This window comes from Lolium perenne, chromosome 1 (genome assembly GCF_019359855.2).
Source record: "Lolium perenne isolate Kyuss_39 chromosome 1, Kyuss_2.0, whole genome shotgun sequence".
Classification (NCBI taxonomy): Eukaryota; Viridiplantae; Streptophyta; class Magnoliopsida; order Poales; family Poaceae; genus Lolium; species Lolium perenne.
The window spans coordinates 42521356-42547862 of NC_067244.2; the positions used below are offsets into that span (position 1 = coordinate 42521356).

Here is a 26507-nt window from a genome sequence, read left to right on the forward strand (position 1 = left end):
GGAGATATACATCTGCAGATCCGGAACTGGCTGTGGCGGCACAGATACAACTGCGGGTCCAGATCGAGACCTCGATGGTTCAGGTTGGATGATAAGACAGTATAGCACTAGAACTCTTCTCATGCTACAATAGCTGTAAGTTGCTACTTCATTACTCCCAGTTACATTTTTGTACAAGACCTGTTGCTATTCCAGTAATATCATAACCACATGATCGGTGGTGTTTCCATACCACTTGCCGGCATAACACCTATGCTCTTTACATTCAGAATATAAATAAGAGCAGTTCTCTAGTGGATCCTGCATGTGGAGCTGAGCTCATTATCTAAAAAGATATATGGACCTAATTCCTAAGTTACATAATCCATGAACTGCCTACTTAAGTTGCACGTTTCCAGGGACTATGTTATCAGCACTATATGCCCTGCAGCATATAAATGCTTGTAGAAAATACACAAAAGATCATATGTTGCCTTTCTGTAATGGGATGTATATTTTTTTTGTTGCGGAAGCTGATAATTTTTTTTGTTCTAGGTACTTCTACTTCTATGGACGCATAGTATGCAAGGAGTTGTGCCGACATATTCGGTGTTTCATTGTTAGACTGGAGAACTAACTTATAGGTTCAACAGAAGCATTCCGTTCCTCGTCAACTTAATGAGGCACCTGACTGTTGAATCACCTGTCTATTTGGAAGTGTCTTTACCTCCATAACATTTTCTTTGGGCATTATCATGAAGGGATCAACGGTGAGGTACTTGAAGATGATAGCATGATATCCTCTTCCGGAAAAGGCACAAATCCATATTCCTTTCTAAACAGCATACATAACGCAAATAGTTTTTGTATTTGATTTGTGTTGCAAGGTTGATCTAATTCTTTCTATTCATTTGCTACGACGTATTTCCTATGACCAATATAAACGAGTTTGCGGCTGTAAGAGGGTAACAGGCATCTCAGTGGACATATGGAAAACTAAATATGATTCTCTTAGCGTTTGGGGAGATGCTTCTTTTAGTAATTTCTCTCTTGATTCTCTTCTGCCACAGCATATTGTTCAAATTGGCACTCTTTACATAAAAACTCGAGCATTTTGTTTTACGAATTGTCCAGCAGATAGCATAAGATATTCAATAGCTAGTGCTTCAAAAAATCATTGCAATAACTGCGAACACTAGGATGCTACTGGATAAGACAAAAAAAATAATAACATACATCTGCCATCAACTAGAGAACTAGATTACTTGTAAAGCCTGGGATTTATCCAAATGCAACAATTTGCAGGTTTATTACTAACTTTTGCAAGAAGTTAGCAAATAGACTTGGGAAACTTATGAGTATCTATTTTTGTTGTGGAAGCTAAAGGAATGCCTTTTCTTTTTGTTCTAGGGGTTTGTATGGACAGATCTTACTGGGACTTTGTGAAGATGGCGCAAGGAGGAACTTCGGCTATATATGGATCGCTGCATTGACAAGTTACAGTAACTAGAATGTGCTAGGGCGTCTAAGTGTTGGTTAATTATCCATGTGTAATAATGCGGTGTATGTAATGAATATTTGTACCACTGATGATTGATGTTCCGTTTCTCATAAAGCACCAACTTTTCCGATGAAATGTAGTGCAATTCAACAAACAATAAGAGTTTTGTTACCAGAATACATGAGCAAAACAATACGAAATGCACAGTTTGAAGAACTAAGGAGACAAACCCAATGATGCTACTCTATACGAAATATCATGCGCGGTGAGCGTAGAGGTGGTGAAGGCCAATGTCCTGGGCTGTGGTTGCCATTGCGTAGCACCCGCTCTTCTCGCACTTGAACCAGCGTCCGCCCTTGTGAGAACTCCTCATATGCTTCATCACCTGAAAAGAAATTAAGAACCGTTAGTTGAAACAGCAACACAATCTTTGTTACAAGCAAAATTAGACAATTTCAATTCGAAAATGCCAACCTCTAAGAAGCTATTTGCAATCGGGGCAAGGTCTTCCTTCTCATCTTTGAGGAAACAAGCTAAGCAGAAGGTGAGGCTGCTCTTGACGGAGGAACAGGACGCCATGTACCGCTGATGCCTCGCTCTGCATTCGTCCACTGGTTCGTCAAAGAGCTTGTAGAAGAAGCTCTCTACTCCGGCGAGGTCGTCGAGAAGGCCCACAGACTCAGCCGGGCACTGCCGTCCCATGATGGCGACAGCAGGGGAACGATGTCCCAAAGCAGAGGTGGACGGATTTCTGCGCCGCGGCGGCGCAGCAGGGGCGGATGCCAGGCCAGGCCTTGGTAGAACAGGGGGCGGCCGCCTTTTCTTGCGCAGCACCGTGTTCCAGTCTTCGGTGATGGACGTGCCCGCGGCGCTCAGAGCAGCGCCTTGCAGGCCGTCGCGGTCGTCGACGGGCGGAGCTTGGAGCGGCGCGTGGTCGTCGAGGACGATGCCCTTGGTGGAGTGCTCGAGTTGGGGCGGCTTCGGGTGGGACGCCGCTGGTTCTTGTAGCCCCTTGGAGACGTTCTTGCGGTCGGTGTCGGTCGTCGTCGAATGCTCGTCGGACGCCGAGTGTTCTTGGCCCGTGGCCGTGCCGACGTTCTTGGTGTCGGTGGCCACGCGCTTCCGCTCCCGTCGCTTCTCGCGCTGGCGTTGTCTCCTGGCCGCGGTCGCGTCGACCTCCGGCGAGGGGTCGACTCCGTCGGGCTTGTTCTTGAGGTCATCGGAGGGTGCGATCGAAGGCGCAGGCGCGTGGTCTTGGAGGTCTTGGAGGTCGAAGTCGTTCTTGGGGTCGGAGACGCTGGCCTTGGTGACGTCGAGGTGGTCCGCCGCCGGTTCTTGGTCTGAATCGTCATCTCCTGGCTTGAGCTTGAGCTTGCGGCGTTGGTGCTTCCTTCGTCTCCTGGCTTGGACACCGGTGGAGGAGACGGTCGCGCAGAGCTCCGCCGAGGGGCAGACGCCGTCGGCGTCGGAGCACTTGGCGCGCTCGGGCGAGGCCATGCGCCGGCGAGGCGTCGTTGGCCCGTGGTTGGGCGGCGGGGAGGATCGGACGTCGGAGTAGCCGAAGGAGAGGATGCGCCGGATTGATTGCAACATCTTGCTCCTCCGGTCTTGACGTTCTTGGCCGGAGGGAGGCGCCGAGAGGTTCTTGGTGTCGAGCAGGGGAAAGAGGAAGCGAGGACGAGCGGGAGCCGGGAACGTTTGGCTATTTATAAAAAAGGGAGGGGATTTTATTTGGGGGATTTTTTTTTCTTTTTTCTGTTTCTGTTTGATTTTTATTATTTTAAATTCTTCTTCTTCTGTCTTCTCTGCCGCCGGCGATGCCGGTGGTGGGCGGAGGCTCGCCGGTCCACCGCCAGCTGACACTAAAACTAAACGGTCGACCCGACCGGACCGCACCGGACTAGACCAGACCGACTCCCAGGTCGAGCCGCACCTCACACCTAGCCTAGCCGCATTCCGGCGCCGCCGCCGGCGAACTCCGCCTCTCCGGCGCCCTCCTCCCGGCCAAGACGCCGCGCTCGCCACCTCGCTCTCTTCCTCGTCCTCGTCCTCGTCCACGCACACGCCCATCTCCCCACCGCTTCCTCTAGCTTCTCCTCTTTTTCAGCCGCCGCGTGCTCCAGGCCGACCTCAACCTCCAGCCGTCGACAACGCACACGGTCTCCTCAGGCACGTGCAGGCGAGCTCACGGTAGGGCTGCCGGAGCACCCGGCTACGGTCCCCATCTCGGAGCTGCTCACTTGAACTCCATCTGTGTGGCGCCTGCGACGTGTTCGACGGAATGTTCAAGCCAGCAGATTGCAGAGCACTGTACTGAGAGGTCAATATGCTGACGGATTTTCTTTTTCTTGGTTTAAGTTTTATTCAATACCAGGTTTTGCCATATTTTGCAATAGTTTGTGTTTTTTGTAACCAATGAAGCAAAATCAAGAGTCAACTTCTAACTTGTGTTTTGCAGGCACAACTTGGTACAGATGGGTCAGAACTGGAAGCTGCTTCTCAAGATTTCAGCAATGTAATTGGTACACTACCTCGATGTACATTGTATAAAGGAGCCCTCTGCATGTGGAGCGGAGATAACTCTTGCGTCTAAAACATTCCTGTGCATGGTCTCGTATAGCTGAAGCACAATTGAAGAATAAGGTCTCATGCGAAATCCACTTCTCCGGCGCCGTCCTCCCGGCCAAAGACGCCGCGACCGCCGGGGCTTTCCCGCCACCTGCCCAGGCGTTGACTGCTGACGTGCAGCTGCCAGGTGGCCTCCTAGCTCCTAGCGTCCCGCGACGCTCGCCGGATGGCACTCCATCGTGAAGCTAGGGTTGCAGCACTTCCAAAGGAGTGCCCGAGCTGGTGAACGAGTTCGTGGTGTGCGCACGCTGGGGAGTGGATTCAATCCACGATTGCGGTCTCTTGAGCATCAGCCATCTGCTTGTGGCCAGATTTTGTTCCACTGACATGCTGGGGCTGTTTGGTACAGGATATGCATCTTATGCAGCTCTGCTTGCTCCTGTTTAAAGTAGCATCTATTTTATTTCTTAGATGCTTGATTGATGTTTTGCCCTACATTTATGTGTGCAGTTACTCTAGGAACTTAGCAAATATTGGGCTGAAGGTCATTTTACCTCGAGAGATTGGACAGCTTGCTTATATGCATTCTCTGTTAGCAAAAAGTCTGAAAGTTTGTAGCATGTATGTTGAGGAAGCACATGACCTGAGACTTTTGAGCTATCGATTTAGGCACATCCGTTTGAATGTAGCATGATTTTTCTTGGAATCTACTTGGATACATGGCATGTGTTTCTTCTTGATTCTTAGGGACTTATAAAATATTTTAGTGATAAAGGGTGTGAAATGGTCTGTCAGGTTTCAAGCTGTTATTTTCTCTGTTCTTATTCTGACAAACCAAGAAGAACGCCTCAATTCAAAATAAAGAAGCAAAATGAGTTTGGGGCCATAGGAGTATGCATGGATCTAATTCATGTATATGACAGTTACTAGAGTCAGAAATATTTACCCATTTGCAGTACGCAGATGATACTGTGATGTTCCTGGAGCTTTATGAACAATCTATGATCACAATGAAATTTTTGTTGTATTGTTATGAAGCGATGTCTGGCTTGAGGACTAACTATCAGAAATGTGAGATTTTTGTCCTTGGTGTGGACAAGGAAGAGCAGGAAAGAGTAGCGGATCTCTTCCATTGTCAAATGGGTTCTTTCCCGATGAAATATCTTTGTGTTCCTGTGTCTGATAAGAAGCTTTTAGCGCCTGACTTCGAGTTCTGGCATATTAAGATTCAAAAGTGGTTGGGGACCTGGCAGCCGGTCTCTACCGGTAGGCGGAAGATCTTGATCGATGCGTGTTTAGATAATGTTCCAAATCATATTTTGGGGGTTTACCTACTGGCTGATGTTGTTCATCACAAAGCTGATATGATCAGAGCTACTTTTTATTGGGAGGGTAATGGTAGTGAACATAAGTACCATATGGTCAAGTGGGCCAATCTCTGCTGTCTGAAACAATATGGTGGTATGGGTTTTGTTGATAGCAGAGTGCGTAATATCTCTCTCTTGGCAAAGTGGATTATGAAGTTAGAGAAAGGATATCAACGTTTGTGCTGTCAAATTTTGAGGAAGAAATATCTTGGTAATGGAAGCCTTTTCCAATCGGAGGCAGCGGGGACGTCTCAGTTCTGGAAAGGTTTGCATTCCATCAAACATTGGGTGCGTAGAGGCATCACATATCAGCTTGGCGCTAGTAGGAAGATTTGTTTTTGGAAAGATGTGTGGTTAGGACAGGTGCCGTTGAGTGTGTGTTTTCCCATTCTCTTTCAACATTTTGATGATCCGGAGGCGCTGGTGGCTGATGTGGTGAGGCATGGAGGCCTTGCACTTACCTTCCGTCGGTCTTTTGGACCAAGGGAGCTTAGGGAATGAGATGAATTACGTCTGTTGTTGCAGGGGATCAGTCTTTCGAGTGCCCAAGACGTGGGTCTTTGGGCACTTACCAAATCTGGTACCTTTTCCTCTAAATCCTTGTATGACGAGTTAACGAATTCTGGTGTGAAAGATGTGCATATGATGGATATGTGGAAGAGTAACATGCCTATGAAGATCAAAATCTTTGTGTGGATGTGTTTTAGAGGTAGGATTCAGGTGGCGGCGGATTTGAAGGCAAAGAATTGGCCGGGTGATCCTTGTTGTAAGCTGTGTGGAGAGTTAGAAACTGCAGGTCATCTTATTTTTAATTGTCCTTTATCTCATTTCAATTGGTGGTGGATCAAAGAGGCTATGGGCTGGGAGAGGCCGCCTGTTTGCTTTGATGATTTCATCACTTTAGGTCTTAATAAACCTGGTGCTCATTCTAATCTTGTGGGTTGGGCTATTTTTGGAGCTATTGCCTGGTCTAGTTGGTTGGCTCGAAATGATTTGGTATTCAACAACAAAACCTGCGGGTCTCCTTTTGCTAATATTTTCAAGATGATCTCCTTCCTTTCACAGTGGACGGTGCTGATACCAGCAAGGCGTAGGACAGAGTGGATGAAGATGATGGACCGTGTGAAGCTGGCTGCGAAGACCTCCTATTTCCTTGTCAGACCGTGTGGTGGGATCAGTTGACTCTGTTCTTCTTCTGGTGGTGTTTAGGCTAGTTGGTTTCTGCTGATGTGCGGGCTCTAAACTTGTAGCTTTTTGTTAGCCTGTTGTTTTTTGTGGCTGGTTGCTTGGTGGTGTGTGTGTCTGTAATAACTGGTGATCCCAGTATATTGTGCTTTCTTTATAAAGCAGGGCAAGTATTTGCCTTTTCTCTAAAAAAGAGTCAGAAATACAGCTTTTTCTAATTCAATTATGTGTGCCCAATCAGGCATTCACCAAAAACGCGTCTTATATCTACATGCATTATTTGTGTGTATGTTATGTACTTGGGTTACTTGTGAAATGGTGTTTAGGCTTCAATCTATTCAGATATATTTTTCTTCCGTCCATATGGCTTACTGCACAATAACTTTTTCTATGGTATTATCCCTACAGATAATAGGTGATTTACGGGAGCTGAAGGTGTTGGATCTGAGGTTCCGTCAGAGATAAATAAACATTTTATTCCTGGAGTTCATGTGCGTGAGAACTTTGATATTTTTTTCGCCTCAGTTTAACTTCAAATATTGATCAACTTTAGTACTTCAATTACAGCTTTCTTAAAGGAAACAGATTTTATGGTAGATTACCTCTCGACACGGGCGGAGCCAGATGGGTACTTGGGTGTACAGATGTATACCCAATATTTTGAGGAGAAATGCATTTCCAATGTATTATACATACTAATTGACAACATGCTAAATATAGTACTGAAAGTTTGCCTATTTTTTCAAGCTTTGTACACCCATTAGTTGAAACCTGGCTCCGCCGATGCCTCTCGAGTTAAATGAGCTGATCAGTCTGTGTGAGTTTCAGGCTTACCAAGACAGGACTTCGTCAAGTAGGATCTCCACTGCAAGGTTTGTCTAAACGCATATGTGAGTGTTAAACTTGTAATTCATGCAAGGATTGAGATGAAGTTCAAATAAAGCAGAGGTTAGGGCAGCTTGATCTTGGGTAAAAGAAAACCTGCAACCATATGATGTCAATGATATCTGAAATATCTCAAAATATCTGTTTCAACTTAAAGTCTCAGAAAAAGTTAAAACTTCTTCTAAAAAATGACCCTCTGCAAAAATGATAAATCGCATTCTAGTCTTCTGTAGCAGTCTTATAGCTACCTCGATACGGAAAATTGATGTATGGACCTCCTTTTACTTGAACACCAATAAGGCAGTAACTATGAAGACCGGTGTGAATATTTTGTCAGGAGGACTAATTATATAAAGCATCTCTGGAGTTCAATACTCTAGTCTATGGCATGAGACACCATTAATAGGGGCAGCGATTTGTTCTCTGGTTCTATCCTTGTCAGCTGCAATATTTTTTTTGTTACCACCGCAGGAAGACTAGCATTGTCGTGCCCTTGTCTTCAAGTAGGCAATTCCAGACCACTATCCTGGTATGCTGATGGATTTTCTTTTTCTTGGTTTAATTGTATTAAATACCATAGTAAACTGGCATTCCTACGATTTTTCCATATTTTGCAATCGTGTGTGTTTTCTCTAACCAATGACACAAAGGTTTAGAGTCAACTTCTAACTTGTGTTTTGCAGGCATAACTTGGTACAGACGGTTAGAACTGGAAACAGCTTCTGAAGATTTCAGCAACATGCGTAACTGGTACACTACCCGGATGTACATTGTATGAAGGAACCTTCCTATGCGAAACGGAAATAGCTTTTGCGTCTACATTGATAAAACAGGCCCACAGTGTGGTCTCCTTCAGTCGAAGCACAATTCAAGAATAAGGTAGCATGGGAGGGTTAACTGAATTGGCAGTCGCGCCTAAGGACAGTGATGCATGGGAGTAGCTTACTATCTGAACCACACATGCACCAGCAGAGGGCTCCTATGAACCTAAGATATTTAAATTCTTGGATCTTGATGCATATACCTGACCGCAAGACAACACTGCAAATGTTTCAGATATGAGTTTTGGTGGTGACTAGAAAGACTGACAGCGAAGATGGACTCAGTGAGCCTGACCGCAAGACAACGCTGCAAAGGTTTCAGACATGAGTTTTGGTTGTGACAAGAAAGACTGACATCGAAGATGGACTCAATGTGCCTGACGACTATGGTTTGGTAGACCCGAATCAGTCCCGTTTTCCAACAGCAGACTCCTGATTCTATGAGCCTATGACATGTATGGTAGACCCGAATCAGTCCCCGAGTAGCGGGTCAGAACACTGACAGAGCTGGTAAAATCGTGCATAAATGGTAACCCCTGGCTGAGACCGATAGTGGCAGAGGTAGCTAGAAGGGTGCAAGAGATCACTGGGTTCAGTCGATCCCCAAGGAATAGCGCATTGTGGTGGGCAGAACTTTAAATTCTCCGATTGTAGAGAATTATAGTCCATCGTGGAATTGCCTTGCAGCAATTCCGTCCTTTTGATAGAAAGGAACATAGAAATTTGTCCAGTTCGATGGTCTTGCTCCTTGGCCCAGGCCGTATGGTTTTAGATGTGCCTGCACTGCACGGAACTCGCTATTTTTTTTCATTCATTACTAGATTTCTTGTTCACTTTTACTACTACCTCCGGTCTAGAACAAGTGTCATGGTTTTAGTTCAAACTTAAACTAAAACCATGACATTATGGTTCGGAGGAAATAGTAAAATCCTCCAAATCTTGTAAGGATATGCTAGCAGTTGTGAATGTAGTTTCAAATGCGAAGTGATTTTTTCTCAACGGTTTAGGCAAGAGATACTATGTGGAGAAGACATTTCTTAAATAAAGCAACTAAGAAACACTTTTATTAGCGGGTAAACAAAGAAACACTTAGATACCTTCCCATCAATTCATCATCATCGCCGCCGTGCATGCCGCTGATCTTCTCCCCGTGTCAATGCAGACATGTCGCCGTTCCGCCCGCATTCCTTCACCAGGAGGTCCAGGACGTCGCTCCCGCGGGGCGTGATCGTCTGAGGACGCTTTCGTCGTGGCGCCGCGCGTACTGCGCCCCTGGAGAGCGGGAACGTGCCGCTCGTGGTCGTGGGTCGGGGCGGGCGCAACGTCGTCGTGTTTGGAGCCTTGTCGCCGAGCCGCGACTCAGACGGCGGCGAGGATACCACCTTGCCGACGCGCCATCGCTGATCTTCTCCCCGTGTCAGTGCGACACGTCGCCGTTCTGTCGCCCGCCTTCCTTCACCAGGACGTCGCTCCGACGAGATGGGGAGGCGCGGGGCGTGAGCGTCCGAGGGCGCCCTCGGAGACATGACATCTCGCCGCCTCGCGCGTCCTCGTCGTGGCGCCGCGCGTGCTGCGCACCTTCTGAGTTCTATCGCGGCGGCGTGTCCTCCCACTGGAGAGCGGAAGATGCCGCTCGTCGTCGTGGTTGGAGCCTTGGAGCGGCACGGGGCCTTCTTCGCGCGCTTCCCTGTGGACGTCGTGGCGACGGCGTTACCGGAAGGGAGGAAGCTCCACAGGCGCCGCGACACGCGATCCTGTACTCCTGTGGAGCCCGTCGGAGAAGGTGTTCTCCACACTGCCGCCGTCGCTGCTGCTCGTCGCGTCGGTGGTGGCGTTGCCGTGGTACTTGGACAGTTGGACTGGTACGCCCGGGAGCAGCACACGCGCCCCCCTGCGGCGGCATCGGCGGGCGGCGGCAGCAGGTTCCGCTCTAACGACGTGCGTGCGCTGCGGCGAGTCGATCAGCTGCGCAACGAGAGCTCACCACGCCCGGACGCGCCCATGACGCTACTGCTCCTCCTGATCCCCGGAGGCCGGAGGCGCTCCTTGTCGTTACGATGCACATTGCCAAATCAACATCTCCTTGTAAACCCAATACTGCTCTCAGCATGTTTCCATGCTAACATTGGGCGGCGTCTTTGTTCTTCCGCTGAAGCACATAAGAAAGTAGTTCATGCGTTCCTTCCCCGTTGTTTAATCCTCTATGGGGACTGAAAACTATTTTCCTAGATGCAGTATACCTATTTTTATTTGATACAAAAATGTTTAAAGTGTTACTGAGGTAATATAAAGCCTAATCAAAAATCAGGAAAAATAAAATGAAAGAAAAAATATAAACCGACCAACCGGGCCAACCCAGCCACCGGCGGTGCACCAATTCCACGTCCCCCTCCCTTTTTCTCCTCTGTATATTGGGTCGTAGTTCCCTGGCTCATCTAGTCGATCCATTCAGAATGACTTCCTCTTCCTCCTAGTTCAAAGCTATGGCTTCGAGAGAGGCTCTTGCGATCGTTGATGATTTGAGAAATAATTTTTACAAGTAGATATCTTAATCTGTTAGATCGGCATGGTGAACCAACCCGTTGGCATACGTCTCCGGTTATCCCTCCTCGGGCCATATGAACACAAACCGAGGAGGTAACCATGTGTACCTTGTCCTCCTCGAACACTTTGGTTATCAAATATGCCCTAGAGAAGCCCTCAACTGCTCATGCTCTCGGCGTCTTGTTCGAGTTGTGGCGATTTTATGGGACCGGTACGTCGCGTACATTGATCTTTTGTTCGATTACTTCTACGAGAGTTTCCCTCTTGAACTGCCTCAGGATAAGGCTGTGCATCGAAACCAAACCGATGACACCAAAGCCATGCCATTCATGTGGTCAACCTCCACCACAAGGAGCTTTCAGGAAGAACTCCAATGACTTCACCATCGTCGCATGCGACGTCCTCTACACCTAGGATATCTTCATCTACCCCGACAGCACCTCTCTCATGAGAATGAGGAATTCTGAGCCATTGCTGCCATCTGCACCATCCTCGACGAGCATGTGTCGTGTTGAGTATGGCCAAATCCATGTCAACGTTAGCATCTAAATTGTGTGTCCTTTTATATCAGCCACAATCTGCTCCAGTTCATATCTTCTTTATATTTTCTCACATTTTGAACACAAAAACAAAGAAATTTCACAAATTCATATCTGGAGTTTTGTTTGTCCAAATTTATCAAATAAGTTATCCCTCTAATCGTTTCAACATGCAAAATACTTTCACATCATTAGTTCCTAAGTTTTCATGGAACAAATTATTCGAATGCCAAATGTGAAAATTGAGTAATTTTTGCATAACTTTAAATCCGTAAATTATTTTAATTGGTTACTTTTGAAGGAGATATGCCCTAGAGGCAATAATAAAGTGGTTATTATTTATATCTTTATGTTTATGATAAATGTTTATATATCATGCTATAATTGTATTAACCGAAACATTAGTACATGTGTGATATGTAGACAACAAGAAGTCCCTAGTATGTCTCTTAAACTAGCTTGTTGATTAATGGATGATTAGTTTCATAATCATGAACATTGGATGTTATTAATAACAAGGTTATATCATTATATGAATGATGTAATGGACACACCCAATTAAGCGTAGCATAAGATCTCGTCATTAAGTTATTTGCTATAAGCTTTCGATACATAGTTACCTAGTCCTTATGACCATGAGATCATGTAAATCACTTATACCGGAAAGGTACTTTGATTACATCAAACGCCACTGCGTAAATGGGTGGTTATAAAGGTGGGATTAAGTATCCGGAAAGTATGAGTTGAGGCATATGGATCAACAGTGGGATTTGTCCATCCCGATGACGGATAGATATACTCCGGGCCCTCTCGGTGGAATGTCGTCTAATGTCTTGCAAGCATATGAATAATTTTATAAGAGACCACATACCACGGTACGAGTAAAGAGTACTTGTCAGGAGACGAGGTTGAACAAGGTATAGAGTGATACCGAAGATCAAACCTCGGACAAGTAAAATATCGCGTGACAAAGGGAATTGGTATCGTATGTGAATGGTTCATTCGATCACTAAAGTCATCGTTGAATATGTGGGAGCCATTATGGATCTCCAGATCCCGCTATTGGTTATTGGTCGGAGTGAGTACTCAACCATGTCCGCATAGTTCACGAACCGTAGGGTGACACACTTAAAGTTGGATGTTGAAATGGTAGAACTTGAATATGGAATGGAGTTTGAATATTTGTTCGGAGTCCCGGATGAGATCCCGGACATCACGAGGAGTTCCGGAATGGTCCGGAGAATAAGATTCATATATAGGATATCATTTTATGTGAATTAAAATGATGCGGAAGGTTCTATGGAAGGTTCTATAAGGTTCTAGAAAAGTCCGGAAGAAACCACCAAGGAAGGTGGAGTCCACATGGGACTCCACCTCCATGGCCGGCCAACCCTAGTGGGGGTGGAGTCCCAAGTGGACTCCCCCTTAGGGGGCCGGCCACCCCCCCATATGGGAGGTGGAACTCCCACCTCTAGTGGGAGTCCAAGCTTGGGTAGGTTTCCCCATCATATGGAAGGTTTTTGGTTCGGGTCTTATTCGAAGACTTGGAGACCAACACTTGGGGTTCCACCTATATAATGAGGGGCCAAGGGGAGGGGGCCGGCCACCCAAGAACCACAAGGTGGCCGCACCCCTATAGTGGCCGGCGCCCCCTCTCCCCAAACCCTAGCGGCCTCTCTCCTCCACCACATCCCGCACGCTTAGCGAAGCTCCGCCGGACTTCTCCACCACCACCGATACCACGCCGTCGTGCTGTCGGATTCAAGAGGAGCTACTACTTCCGCTGCCCGCTGGAACGGGGAGGTGTACGTCGTCTTCATCAACAACCGAACGTGTGACCGAGTACGGAGGTGCTGCCCGTTCGTGGCGCCGGAAGCGATCGTGATCAAGATCTTCTACGCGCTTTTGCAAGCGGCAAGTGAACGTCTACCGCAGCAACAAGAGCCTACTCTTGTAGGCTTTGGAATCTCTTCAAGGGTGAGACTCGATAAACCCCTTGTTGCTACCGTCTTCTAGATTGCATCTTGGCTTGGATTGCGTGTTCGCGGTAGGAAATTTTTTGTTTTCTATGCAACGTTATCCTACAGTGGTATCAGAGCCGTGTCTATGCATAGATGGTTGCACGAGTAGAACACAATGGTTTTGTGGGCGTTGATGCTCTTGTTATCTTTAGTTTGAGTACTTTGCATCTTCGTGGCATAGTGGGATGAAGCGGCTCGGACTAACTTTACATGACCGCGTTCATGAGACTTGTTCCTCGTTCGACATGCAACTTGTATTGCATAAGAGGCTTTGCGGGTGTCTGTCTCTCCTACTATAGTGAAGATTCAATTTACTCTTCTATTGAAAACATTAGTATCAACGTTGTGGTTCATGTTCGTAGGTAGATTAGATCTCTCTCGAAAACCCTAAGCCACGTAAAATATGCAAACCAAATTAGAGACGTCTAACTTGTTTTTGCAGGGTTTGGTGATGTGATATGGCCATAATGTGATGATGAATATGTATGAGATGATCATTATTGTATTGTGGCAACCGGCAGGAGCCTTATGGTTGTCTTTAAATTTCATGTTGAGTAGTATTAGTTGTAATAGTTGCTACATGGAGGACAATCATGAAGACGGCGCCATTGACCTTGACGCTACGCCGACGATGATAGAGATCATGCCCGAAGATGATGGAGATCATGTCCGTGCTTTGGAGATGAAGATCAAAGGCGCAAAGACAAAAGGGCCATATCATATCACATATGAACTGCATGTGATGTTAATCCTTTTATGCATCTTATTTTGCTTAGATCGCGATGGTAGCATTATAAGATGATCCCTCACTAAAATCTCAAGATAATAAAGTGTTCATCCTTAGTAGCACTGTTGCCAAGACTTGTCGTTTTGAAGCATCTCGTGATGATCGGGTGTGATAGAATCAACAAGTGCATACAACGGGTGCAAGACAGTTTTGCACATGCGGATACTAAGGTGGTCTTGACGAGCCTAGCATGTACAGACATGGTCTCGGAACACGTGATACCGAAAGGTAGAGCATGAATCATATGGTTGATATGATGAACACTTTGAGTGTTCGCCATTGAAATCACACTTTGTCTCGTGATGATCGGACATAGGTGCGGTGGATTTGGTTCGTGTGATCACTAAGACAATGCGAGGGATATTGTTTTGAGTGGGAGTTCACCTAGATTTTTAATTATGTTGAATTAAAATTTGAACTCAATTTGTCATAAACTTAGTCTAAACTTTTGCAAATATATGTTGTAGAGATGGCGTCCCCAATCAATTTTAACCAGTTCCTAGAGAAAGAAAAACTTAAGAGCAACGGTAGCAACTTCACCGACTGGTTTCGTCATGTGAGGATCTTCCTCTCTGGCGGAAATCTGCAATATGTGCTTGATGCACCGCTAGGTGACCCTCCTGCAGAAACTGAAACCGATGAAGTAAAAGCTGTTTACGATACTCGGAAAATACGGTACTCTCAAGTTCAGTGTGCCATCCTATGCAGTCTGGAATCCGATCTTCAAAAACGTTTTGAGCACCACGATCCTCATGAGTTGATGAAAGAGCTGAAAGCTATTTTTGAGACTCATGCGGCCGTGGAATGCTATGAAGCATCGAAACAATTCTTCAGCTGCATGATGGAAGAAGGCAGCTCCGTTAGTGAGCACATGCTCGCCATGAACGGGCATGCGAAGAAACTCAGTGACTTGGGAATAGTGATTCCTAACAGACTGGGGATTAATCGTGTCCTTCAATCACTGCCACCAAGTTACAAGAACTTTGTGATGAACTACAATATGCAGAACATGAACAAGGAGTTACCTGAACTCTTTGGCATGCTAAAAGCTGCTGAGATTGAGATCAAGAAAGAGCACCAAGTGTTGATGGTCAACAAGACCACTAGTTTCAAGAAACAAGGCAAGTCTAAGGGAAAATTCAAGAAGGGTGGCAAGAAAGCTGCCACGCCTCCTATGAAACCTAAGAACGGCCCTAAGCCTGATGCTAAGTGCTATTACTGCAAGGAGAAGGGACACTGGAAGCGTAATTGCTCCAAGTATCTGGCTGATCTGAAGAGCGGCCTTGTCAAGAAGAAGAAAGAAGGTATATCTGATATACATGTTATAGATGTTTATCTCACTGGTTCTCGTTCTAGTACCTGGGTATTTGATACTGGTTCGGTTGCTCATATTTGTAACTCGAAACAGGAACTAAAGAATAAACGAAGACTACTGAAAGATGAAGTGACGATGCGCGTTGGAAATGGATCCAAAGTCGATGTGATCGCTGTCGGCACACTTCCTCTACATCTACCTTCGGGATTAGTTTTAAGCCTAAATAATTGTTATTTTGTACCCGCGTTGAGCATGAACATTATATCTGGATCTTGTTTAATGCAAGACAGTTATTCATTCAAGTCTGAGAATAATGGTTGTTCTATTTTTATGAATAATATCTTTTATGGTCAAGCACCACAAAAGAATGGCTTATTTCTGTTAGATCTCGATAGTAGTGATACGCATATACATAACATTGATGCTAAGCGAATTAAATTGAATGACAATTCTACTTATATGTGGCATCGCTGCCTTGGTCATATTGGAGTGAAACGCATGAAGAAACTCCATACTGATGGATTACTTGAATCACTTGACTTTGAGTCACTTGATAGATGCGAAGCATGTCTAATGGGAAAAATGGCAAAGACTCTATTTTCTGGTATGATGGAGCGAGCTACTGACTTATTGGAAATCATACATACCGATGTGTGTGGACCAATGAGCGTAGCATCGCGCGGTGGTTATCGTTATGTTCTAACCTTCGCAGATGATCTGAGTAGATATGGGTATATCTATTTCATGAAACATAAATCCGAAACTTTCGAGAAGTTTAAGGAATTCCAAAGTGAAGTAGAAAATCAACGTAACAAGAAGATCAAATTTCTACGATCTGATCGTGGAGGTGAATATCTGAGTTATGAGTTTCGCATGCATTTAAAGAAATGCGGAATACTTTCACAATTGACACCGCCGGGAACACCTCAACGTAACGGTGTGTCCGAACGTCGTAATCGAACTCTCTTAGATATGGTTCGTTCTATGATGTCTCTTATTGATTTGCCATTATCATTTTGGAGTTATGCATTAGAGACAGCCGCATTCACTTTAAATAGAGCACCATCAAAATCCGTAGAAATGACACCGTATGAATTATGGTTTAATAAGAAACCTAAGCTGCCATTCCTGAAAGTTTGGGGTTGCGAAGCCTATGTAAAGAAGTTACAACCGGACAAGCTAGAACCCAAAGCGGAGAAATGCGTCTTCATAGGATACCCTAAGGAAACTATAGGGTATACTTTCTATCACAAATCCGAAGGCAAAATCTTTGTTGCTAAGAACTGAACCTTTCTTGAGAAAGAATTTCTCACTAAAGAAGTGACTGGAAGAAAAGTAGAACTCGATGAGATTGATGAATCTATACTCGTTGATCAGAGTAGCGCAGTACCGGAAATTGTACCTGTACCGCCTACACCGGCAACAGAGGAAGCTAATGATAATGATCATGAAACTTCGAACGAGGAAACTACTGAACCTCGCAGATCGACAAGGGAGCGTACCACTCCTGATTGGTATGATCCTTGTCTAAATGTCATGATTGTGGATAACAATGATGAGGACCCTGCGACGTATGAAGAAGCGATGATGAGCCCAGATTCCAACAAATGGCAAGAAGCCATGAAATCCGAAATGGGATCCATGTATGATAACAAAGTATGGACTTTGGTAGACTTACCTGATAGCCGAAAGGCTGTCGAGAATAAATGGATCTTCAAGAGAAAAACAGATGCTGATGGTAATATTACTGTCTATAAAGCTCGACTTGTCGCAAAGGGTTTCCGACAAATTCAAGGAGTTGACTACGATGAGACTTTCTCACCTGTAGCGAAGCTAAAATCTGTGAGGATTTTGTTAGCATTAGCTGCATTTTTTGATTATGAGATTTGGCAGATGGATGTCAAAATGGCGTTCCTTAATGGAGACATTGAGGAAGAGTTGTATATGGTACAACCCAAAGGTTTTGTCGATCCTAAAAATGCTGACAAAGTATGCAAACTTCAGCGTTCAATCTATGGACTGAAGCAAGCATCGAGAAGTTGGAACCGACGCTTTGATAAGGTGATCAAAGACTTCGGGTTTATACAGTGTCATGGAGAGGCCTGTATTTACAAGAAAGTGAGTGGGAGCTCTGTAGCATTCCTGATATTATATGTAGATGACATATTATTGATCGGGAATGATATAGAACTATTAAGCAGTGTAAAGGGTTATTTGAATAATAGTTTTTCAATGAAAGACCTTGGTGAAGCATCGTATATATTAGGCATCAAGATTTATAGAGATAGATCAAGACGCCTAATAGGGCTATCACAGAGTACATATCTGGACAAGATTCTAAAGAAGTTTAGAATGGACGAAAGTAAGAAAGGGTTCTTACCTATGTTACCAGGCAAGGTCTTGAGTAAGACTCAAGGACCGGCTACGGCAGAAGAAAGAGAAAGGATGAGTAATATTCCCTATGCCTCGGCAGTAGGATCTATCATGTATGCCATGCTATGTGCTAGACCGGATATAGCACATGCTGTTAGTTTGACTAGCAGATATCAAAGTGATCCAGGAATGGAACACTGGACAGCGGTCAAGAATATCCTGAAGTACTTGAAAAGAACTAAGGATATGTTTCTTTGTTATGGAGGTGACCAAGAGCTCGTTGTAAACGGTTACACCGATGCAAGTTGGAACACCGATCCCGATGACTCTAAGTCACACTGCAGGTACGTGTTTATATTGAATGGTGCTGCGAAGTCTGGGCAAGCTCGAAGCGGTGCACGGTGGCGAAGTCTTCAACAGAATCAGAGTACATAGCGGCTTCAGAGGCTTCATCAGAAGCGGTATGGATGAAGAGGTTCATTGTAGAGCTCGGTGTGGTTCCTAGTGCATTGGACCCATTAATCATATACTGTGATAACATGGGTGCCATCGCCAATGCACAAGAGCCAAGGTCACACAAGAGGCTGAAGCATATCAAGCTGCGTTACCACTCGATTCGCGAGTACATCGAAGATGGAGAAGTAAAGATTTGCAAAGTACACACTGATCTGAATGTAGCAGATCCGTTGACTAAAGCTCTCCCTAGGGCAAAGCATGACCAACACCAGAATGCCATGGGTGTTAGGTATATTACAATGTAATCTAGATTATTGACTCTAGTGCAAGTGGGAGACTGAAGGAGATATGCCCTAGAGGCAATAATAAAGTGGTTATTATTTATATCTTTATGTTTATGATAAATGTTTATATATCATGCTATAATTGTATTAACCGAAACATTAGTACATGTGTGATATGTAGACAACAAGAAGTCCCTAGTATGCCTCTTAAACTAGCTTGTTGATTAATGGATGATTAGTTTCATAATCATGAACATTGGATGTTATTAATAACAAGGTTATATCATTATATGAATGATGTAATGGACACACCCAATTAAGTGTAGCATAAGATCTCGTCATTAAGTTATTTGCTATAAGCTTTCGATACATAGTTACCTAGTCCTTATGACCATGAGATCATGTAAATCACTTATACCGGAAAGGTACTTTGATTACATCAAACGCCACTGCGTAAATGGGTGGTTATAAAGGTGGGATTAAGTATCTGGAAAGTATGAGTTGAGGCATATGGATCAACAGTGGGATTTGTCCATCCCGATGACGGATAGATATACTCTGGGCCCTCTCGGTGGAATGTCGTCTAATGTCTTGCAAGCATATGAATAAGTTCATAAGAGACCACATACCACGGTACGAGTAAAGAGTACTTGTCAGGAGACGAGGTTGAACAAGGTATAGAGTGATACCGAAGATCAAACCTCGGACAAGTAAAATATCGCGTGACAAAGGGAATTGGTATCGTATGTGAATGGTTCATTCGATCACTAAAGTCATCGTTGAATATGTGGGAGCCATTATGGATCTCCAGATCCCGCTATTGGTTATTGGTCGGAGTGAGTACTCAACCATGTCCGCATAGTTCACGAACCGTAGGGTGACACACTTAAAGTTGGATGTTGAAATGGTAGAACTTGAATATGGAATGGAGTTCGAATATTTGTTCGGAGTCCCGGATGAGATCCCGGACATCACGAGGAGTTCCGGAATGGTCCGGAGAATAAGATTCATATATAGGATGTCATTTTATGTGAATTAAAATGATGCGGAAGGTTCTATGGAAGGTTCTAGAAGGTTCTAGAAAAGTCCGGAAGAAACCACCAAGGAAGGTGGAGTCCACATGGGACTCCACCTCCATGGCCGGCCAACCCTAGTGGGGGTGGAGTCCCAAGTGGACTCCCCCTTAGGGGGCCGGCCACCCCCCATATGGGAGGTGGAACTCCCACCTCTAGTGGGAGTCCTAGCTTGGGTAGGTTTCCCCACCATATGGAAGGTTTTTGGTTCGGGTCTTATTCGAAGACTTGGAGACCAACACTTGGGGTTTGATACGTCTCCGACGTATCGATAATTTCTTATGTTCCATGCCACATTATTGATGATATCTACATGTTTTATGCACACTTTATGTCATATTCGTGCATTTTCTGGAACTAACCTATTAACAAGATGCCGAAGTGCCAGTTGCTGTTTTCTGCTGTTTTTGGTTTCAGAAATCCTAGTAAGGAAATATTCTCGGAATTGGACGAAATCAACGCCCAGGGTCCTATTTTGCCACGAAGCTTCCAGAAGACCGAAGAGTCAACGAAGTGGGGCCACGAGGTGGCCAGGAGGGCAGGCGGCGCGGCCCCACCCTTGGCCGCGCCGCCCTGTCTCCTGGGCCCCTCGCGTCGCCCCCTGACCTACCCTTCCGCCTACTTAAAGCCTTCGTCGCGAAACCCCCAGTACCGAGAGCCACGATACGGAAAACCTTCCAGAGACGCCGCCGCCGCCAATCCCATCTCGGGGGATTCAGGAGATCACCTCCGGCACCCTGCCGGAGAGGGGAATCATCTCCCGGAGGACTCTACGCCGCCATGGTCGCCTCCGGAGTGATGTGTGAGTAGTCTACCCCTGGACTATGGGTCCATAGCAGTAGCTAGATGGTTGTCTTCTCCTCATTGTGCTTAATTGTCGGGTCTTGTGAGCTGCCGAACATGATCAAGATCATCTATCTGTAATTCTATATGTTGTGTTTGTTGGGATCCGATGAATAGAGAATACTATGTTATGTTGATTATCAATTTATATCTATGTGTTGTTTATGATCTTGCATGCTCTCCGTTATTAGTAGAGGCTCTGGCCAAATTTTTGCTATTAACTCCAAGAGGGAGTATTTATGCTCAATAGTGGGTTCATGTCTCCGTGAATCTGGGGAAGTGACAGAAATCTCTAAGATTATGGATGTGTTGTTGCCACTAGGGATAAAACATTGGTGCTATGTTCGAGGATGTAGTTACTGATTACATTACGCGCAATACTTAATGCAATTGTCTGTTGTTAGCAACTTAATACTGGAAGGGGTTCAGATGATAACCTGAAGGTGGACTTTTTAGGCATAGATGCATGCTGGATAGCGGTCTACGTACTTTGTCATAATGCACAAATAAATCTCACTATACTCATCATAATATGTATGTGCATGGTCATGCCCTCTTTATTTGTCAATTGCCCAACTGTAATTTGTTCACCCAACATGCTATTTATCTTATGGGAGAGACACCTCTAGTGAACTGTGGACCCCGGTCCAATTCTCTATACTGAAATACAATCTACTGCAATACTTGTTCTACTGTTTTCTGCAAACAATCATCATCCACACTATACATCTAATCCTTTGTTACAGCAAGCCGGTGAGATTGACAACTCGCTGTTTCGTTGGGGCAAAGTACTTGGTTTGTGTTGTGCAGGTTCCACGTTGGCGCCGGAATCCCTGGTGTTGCGCCGCACTACATCTCGCCGCCATCAACCTTCAACGTGCTTCTTGGCTCCTACTGGTTCGATAAACCTTGGTTTCATACTGAGGGAAAACTTGCCGCTGTACGCATCACACCTTCCTCTTGGGGTTCCCAACGGACGCGTGCTGTACGCGTATCAGGGTTCCACCTATATAATGAGGGGCCAAGGGGAGGGGGCCGGCCACCCAAGAACCACAAGGTGGCCGCACCCCTATAGTGGCCGGCGCCCCCTCTCCCCAAACCCTAGCGGCCTCTCTCCTCCACCACATCCCGCACGCTTAGCGAAGCTCCGCCGGACTTCTCCACCACCACCGACACCACGCCGTCGTGCTGTCGGATTCAAGAGGAGCTACTACTTCCGCTGCCCGCTGGAACGGGGAGGTGGACGTCGTCTTCATCAACAACTGAATGTGTGACCGAGTACGGAGGTGCTGCCCGTTCGTGGCGCCGGAAGCGATCGTGATCAAGATCTTCTACGCGCTTTTGCAAGCGGCAAGTGAACGTCTACCGCAGCAACAAGAGCCTACTCTTGTAGGCTTTGGAATCTCTTCAAGGGTGAGACTCGATAAACCCCTCGTTGCTACCGTCTTCTAGATTGCATCTTGGCTTGGATTGCGTGTTCGCGGTAGGAAATTTTTTGTTTTTTCTATGCAACGTTATCCTACAACTTTTGCTAAAGGAAAATGTTTAAATCCTCTAAACAGTAGCATCAATGTTTATAATTTTGAAGATAATTATTTTAGATGAGGCCAAATGTGAAGTCATATATCTCTACGTAATATCTCACAATCAATAAAATGAAAAATCAAATTTGCATGTGGCAAACAAAAAAACGATAGTCTACAAAGTTGTAGGAAATGGAAAGATGCAACACCTGCAGAAGATGGATTCATGATTCAAAAGTTTTACATGTCATTTCAATCAAGTGGCATTACCCCGAAAACACCCATTTTGGGTCATTTAGCTTCTCATTCTAAGTATAAGTCAAAAATTTGTTTGTCAAGCCAAGAAAAATTAGTTGCAAACTTGTAGGGAATGCAAAGATGCACCCCTCTGCAAAAGATGGGCTCAAGATTCGAATTTTTTCTATGGATCTTGCACTTAGCAAGCTCTTTAGGGTAGAAAGCCAAGTAAACTCCTACTTGATGCCAAAATTTGTTAAGAATTCTTATTAAAAAATTGTTATGCCATGTTTGTTATTTTTCCTAGGTATTAATTTGTATATAATTACTCCATGCACATGTTTGCCATTTTTTGAATTTTTTAGACCACCTTTGACTGGATTTCACATTTAGGTCAAACTCGTGGTGGCTCCCATGTTTTCTAAGTGGATACAGATTAGATGGTTGGCAATTCCTTTTGGTTTCACACCTTTAGGACACCTTTCTGTAATTTTCACCAAAAAAACGAATTGTACTTTATGTACCCCTAGTTTGAATTTGCATTTAAACAGATTTAGCTAGAAAAAATTCAAAATATGGATACAGGCCGAGATAATTCTTCATACCATGGTTTTGTCTATCCTACCATGTCCCGTTCCTGCAAAAAGTGGAGTGACGGTGATGTGCACAATGCACTTGATAGCCACTTCACAAAAAACACAATTTAACCAGTAACAAAATGAAAAATCAATTTTTCTTGTGCCAAATGAAAACACAATAGTCTGTAAAGTTGTATGAAATGGAAAGATGCACAACTAAGCAGAAAGATGGATTCATGATTGAAAAGTTTGCCATGTCATTTCAAGTGTTACCCCAAAAATACCCATTTGGGTCATTTAGCCACTAATTCTAAGTCAAAGTCAAAATTTTGTGTGACAAGTGAAAGGGCACAATGTTGGATATGTGCCCTAGAGATAAATACATAAAGATTGTTTCCTTTATCATATCAATGTTTGTTCATAATAAGTTTTTTGCCATGATATAACTGTATTAAGCGGAAAAATTAATGCATGTGTGGTATGTAAACAAAACCCGTCCCTGTTGAGAATAATCCATTGATTAATAGGATGATCAATGTTTCCTGATCATGACACTTGTAGTCATTAATAATAGAGTCATGTTAGAGAACATGATGGACACTCACCCATAAGGTATTGCAATGTCATAAAGTCGCAATGTTCAGCATTGCAATATCATGCACAAAATATTGTAACATGTAACATCATAGATTTAGAGGCTACAAAATGAGAGAATACAGATGTGTGCATTGCATTCATGCATAGAAAATCCAAGAAATTTTCGCGCTTTTAAATAAAACTTGTCACGGTGACTGAAGTTTCACTTGAATTGATGTAATTAAAGTAGATCATCAAGTTAAGCTCTATAAACTTACATGTGACCTTTGCTAAAACCTATTTTGGGTAAGAGTGATTTGATCTATGGGTTAGATCAAATGGAACTTAAATTTTAAGATAACAACACATTATTTAAGAATCAAACTCTAACTTATTAACAAATAAAAGTTAGCAACTACCTTTGTGTGTAATTTAATTCACTTTAAAACTTATTACCAACTATTGTAAAACACAAGGTCTTAAGTGCATATAAGCCACACATTCTTATTGGAATATCACAAAACTAAATTCATTTATATTACATAATTCAAACTATTGAATAAAACTAACTATGAGTATTCTGAAACTCATATGATCATGCCTATGTGAAATCCAACACAACCATCCAAAGTTTATGAATAACCTTCAATTTTACATTTGACCACCATTATGATTTAAAGCCAATCATATATGATATGGTGTATTATTCCCAAGTATAAAACCATCCACAAGACATTTCATCACAAATTTCACTTGGCTATCCAAAAACAAATCAGATGAGTAATGCCCATGCCACATATGATGAAAATATCTACATGCCTTGCACCCTAAGTTATGCCACCTCATGCTTAAAGGATTGCTATGGATGAGAGCATGAAAATCAAGCACCTTACTCGTCAAACCAAAACAAGAGTCACCCACCTATGTGTCATGATATTAGAGCATGCCCAAGCCTATAAAAGGAACCCCATATGATAGCCATTTGAGCATCTAGTACCATGATGCAAGGAAACCAAAACCTTGAGACACTCCATACATTAGATAGGACCAAGGTGACTCAGCTAGGAGGTGGAGGCATAGCACAAGATGTAGGTTTATCAGAATTCCAGACGAACAAGCTACATAAGATAGCAAGGTAGAATTCGTAGGCAGGCCATATATTTAGATAATCATATCATCATCTCTTGAGTAGAGCCCTAGATATTCCAAGACATTGATAAGTAAGAAAGGATAGCTATAGATACTAACCATATCCATGTCTATCTAAAAGAGTATAATAGAAGTGTTATACTCTAGTTGTTTGAGAAAACACTTGATCTTGGGGGTGAGACCCAAATCCTTCAAGTGATACTCTAGGAAACCATACCATGATCATCACAATTTGGTGAGGATCATAAACATCTAAGAACTAGAAGTAAGAAGCTAGTGAGAATAAGTTGATCATGTCTATTGCATGATTATGCTTTGTAGATATAGAATTACAAGTTAAACCATAATATAATAAGCATATATCATCCATTATTTGAAATCGTGGGGAAACCACTAATGAGAAACCCTAGATCATTCTGCACATCTTAAGCGAGGATATCAAGACCTTGCCTAGCTTAATACTCACTACAAGAAAAGTTGCCATGGCCGACGAAGTTGAAGTCGCGCCGTGGTTGCTGGTGTACCATGGCCGACGATTTTGGGTCTCTCCGTTGTGCATGTCAAAACGTTTTTTTTCTCGTTTTTGAGGCCACCTAGCCCGACGAAAACGGCCAAAACGTTGCGTATGGTGGCCCGGGATGTGGTGCATCTCGAATTCTCGGGTTCGCCGGCCGAGTCAACGCAAATCCGCACCGCCGAGGGATGTAGGGCCCAGATGGCAGCCTCTCTGGCATTGTTTTTTTTTTCTCGATCGCGCCATCTCGTTCAACGCTCTCCGATCGAGCCGTTTACGATGCAGGATCATGGGTCCCACATGTCATCCTCTATGAACCAAAATTCTTTCTATTCTTGGATTTTTTTGACCCCCTGATTTCTGGCTACTTCCTTTTTCTTTTGATCCCTTGCCGCCTTGGAAACGTTGAGACCGCTGCTGCTAATTGGGACCCGCATGTCATCCTCTATGAGCAATCAACTTTCTTTTCTTGGAGTTTTTTTTGGCACCTCAAATTTGGTCACTTGCCTTTTTCTTTCGATCCCCTGCCGCCTCTCAAACGGTGATACCGCTGCTGCTAAATGGGACCCGCATGTCATCCTCTATGTACTATAAAACTTTCTTTTCTTGGATTTTTTTGGCACCTCATATTTGGTCACTTACCTTTTTCTTTCGATCCCCTGCCGCCTCTCAAACGGTGATACCGCTGCTGCTAAATGGGACCCGCATGTCATCCTCTATGTACTATAAAACTTTCTTTTCTTGGATTTTTTTTGGCACCTCATATTTGGTCACTTACCTTTTTCTTTCGATCCCCTGCCGCCTCTCAAACGGTGAGACCGCTGCTGCTAAATGGGACCCACATGTCATCCTCTATGTACTATAAAACTTTCTTTTCTTGGATTTTTTTGGCACCTCATATTTGGTCACTTACCTTTTTCTTTCGATCCCCTGCCGCCTCTCAAACGGTGAGACCGCTGCTGCTAAATGGGACCCGCTTGTCATCCTCTATGTACTATAAAACATTCTTTTCTTGAATTATTTTTGGATCCTGATATTTGGTCACTTGCCTTTTTCTTTCGATCCCGTGCAGCCTCTCAAACGGTGATACCGCTGCTGCTAAATGGGACCCGCATGTCATCATCTATGTACAATCAAGTTTCTTTTCTTGAATTATTTTTGGCTCCTAATATTTGGTCACTTGCCTTTTTCTTTCGATCTCATGCCACGTTTGAAACGTTGAGGAACCTATAGGCTCATGGGACCCGCATGTCATCCTCTATGTGCTATAAAAGTTTATTTTCTTGGGTTTTTTTCACCCTCTGATTTTTGGCTATTTCCTTTTTCTTTTGATCCCCTGCCGCCTTGGAAACGTTGAGTAAGCTGCTGACTCATGGGACCCGCATGTCA

At 44.3% G+C, this 26507-nt stretch overlaps 1 long non-coding RNA gene across 1 annotated transcript; it reads left to right on the forward strand.

Annotated features, from left to right (window-relative positions):
- The first annotated feature begins 3288 nt into the window (after nt 1-3288).
- On the forward strand, nt 3289-7302 carry LOC127347928 (uncharacterized). The gene is made up of 3 exons (XR_007879655.2): nt 3289-3800; nt 3939-7091; nt 7168-7302. It is a non-coding gene; the product is annotated as an uncharacterized lncRNA (long non-coding RNA).
- The last annotated feature ends 19205 nt before the right edge of the window (nt 7303-26507 follow it).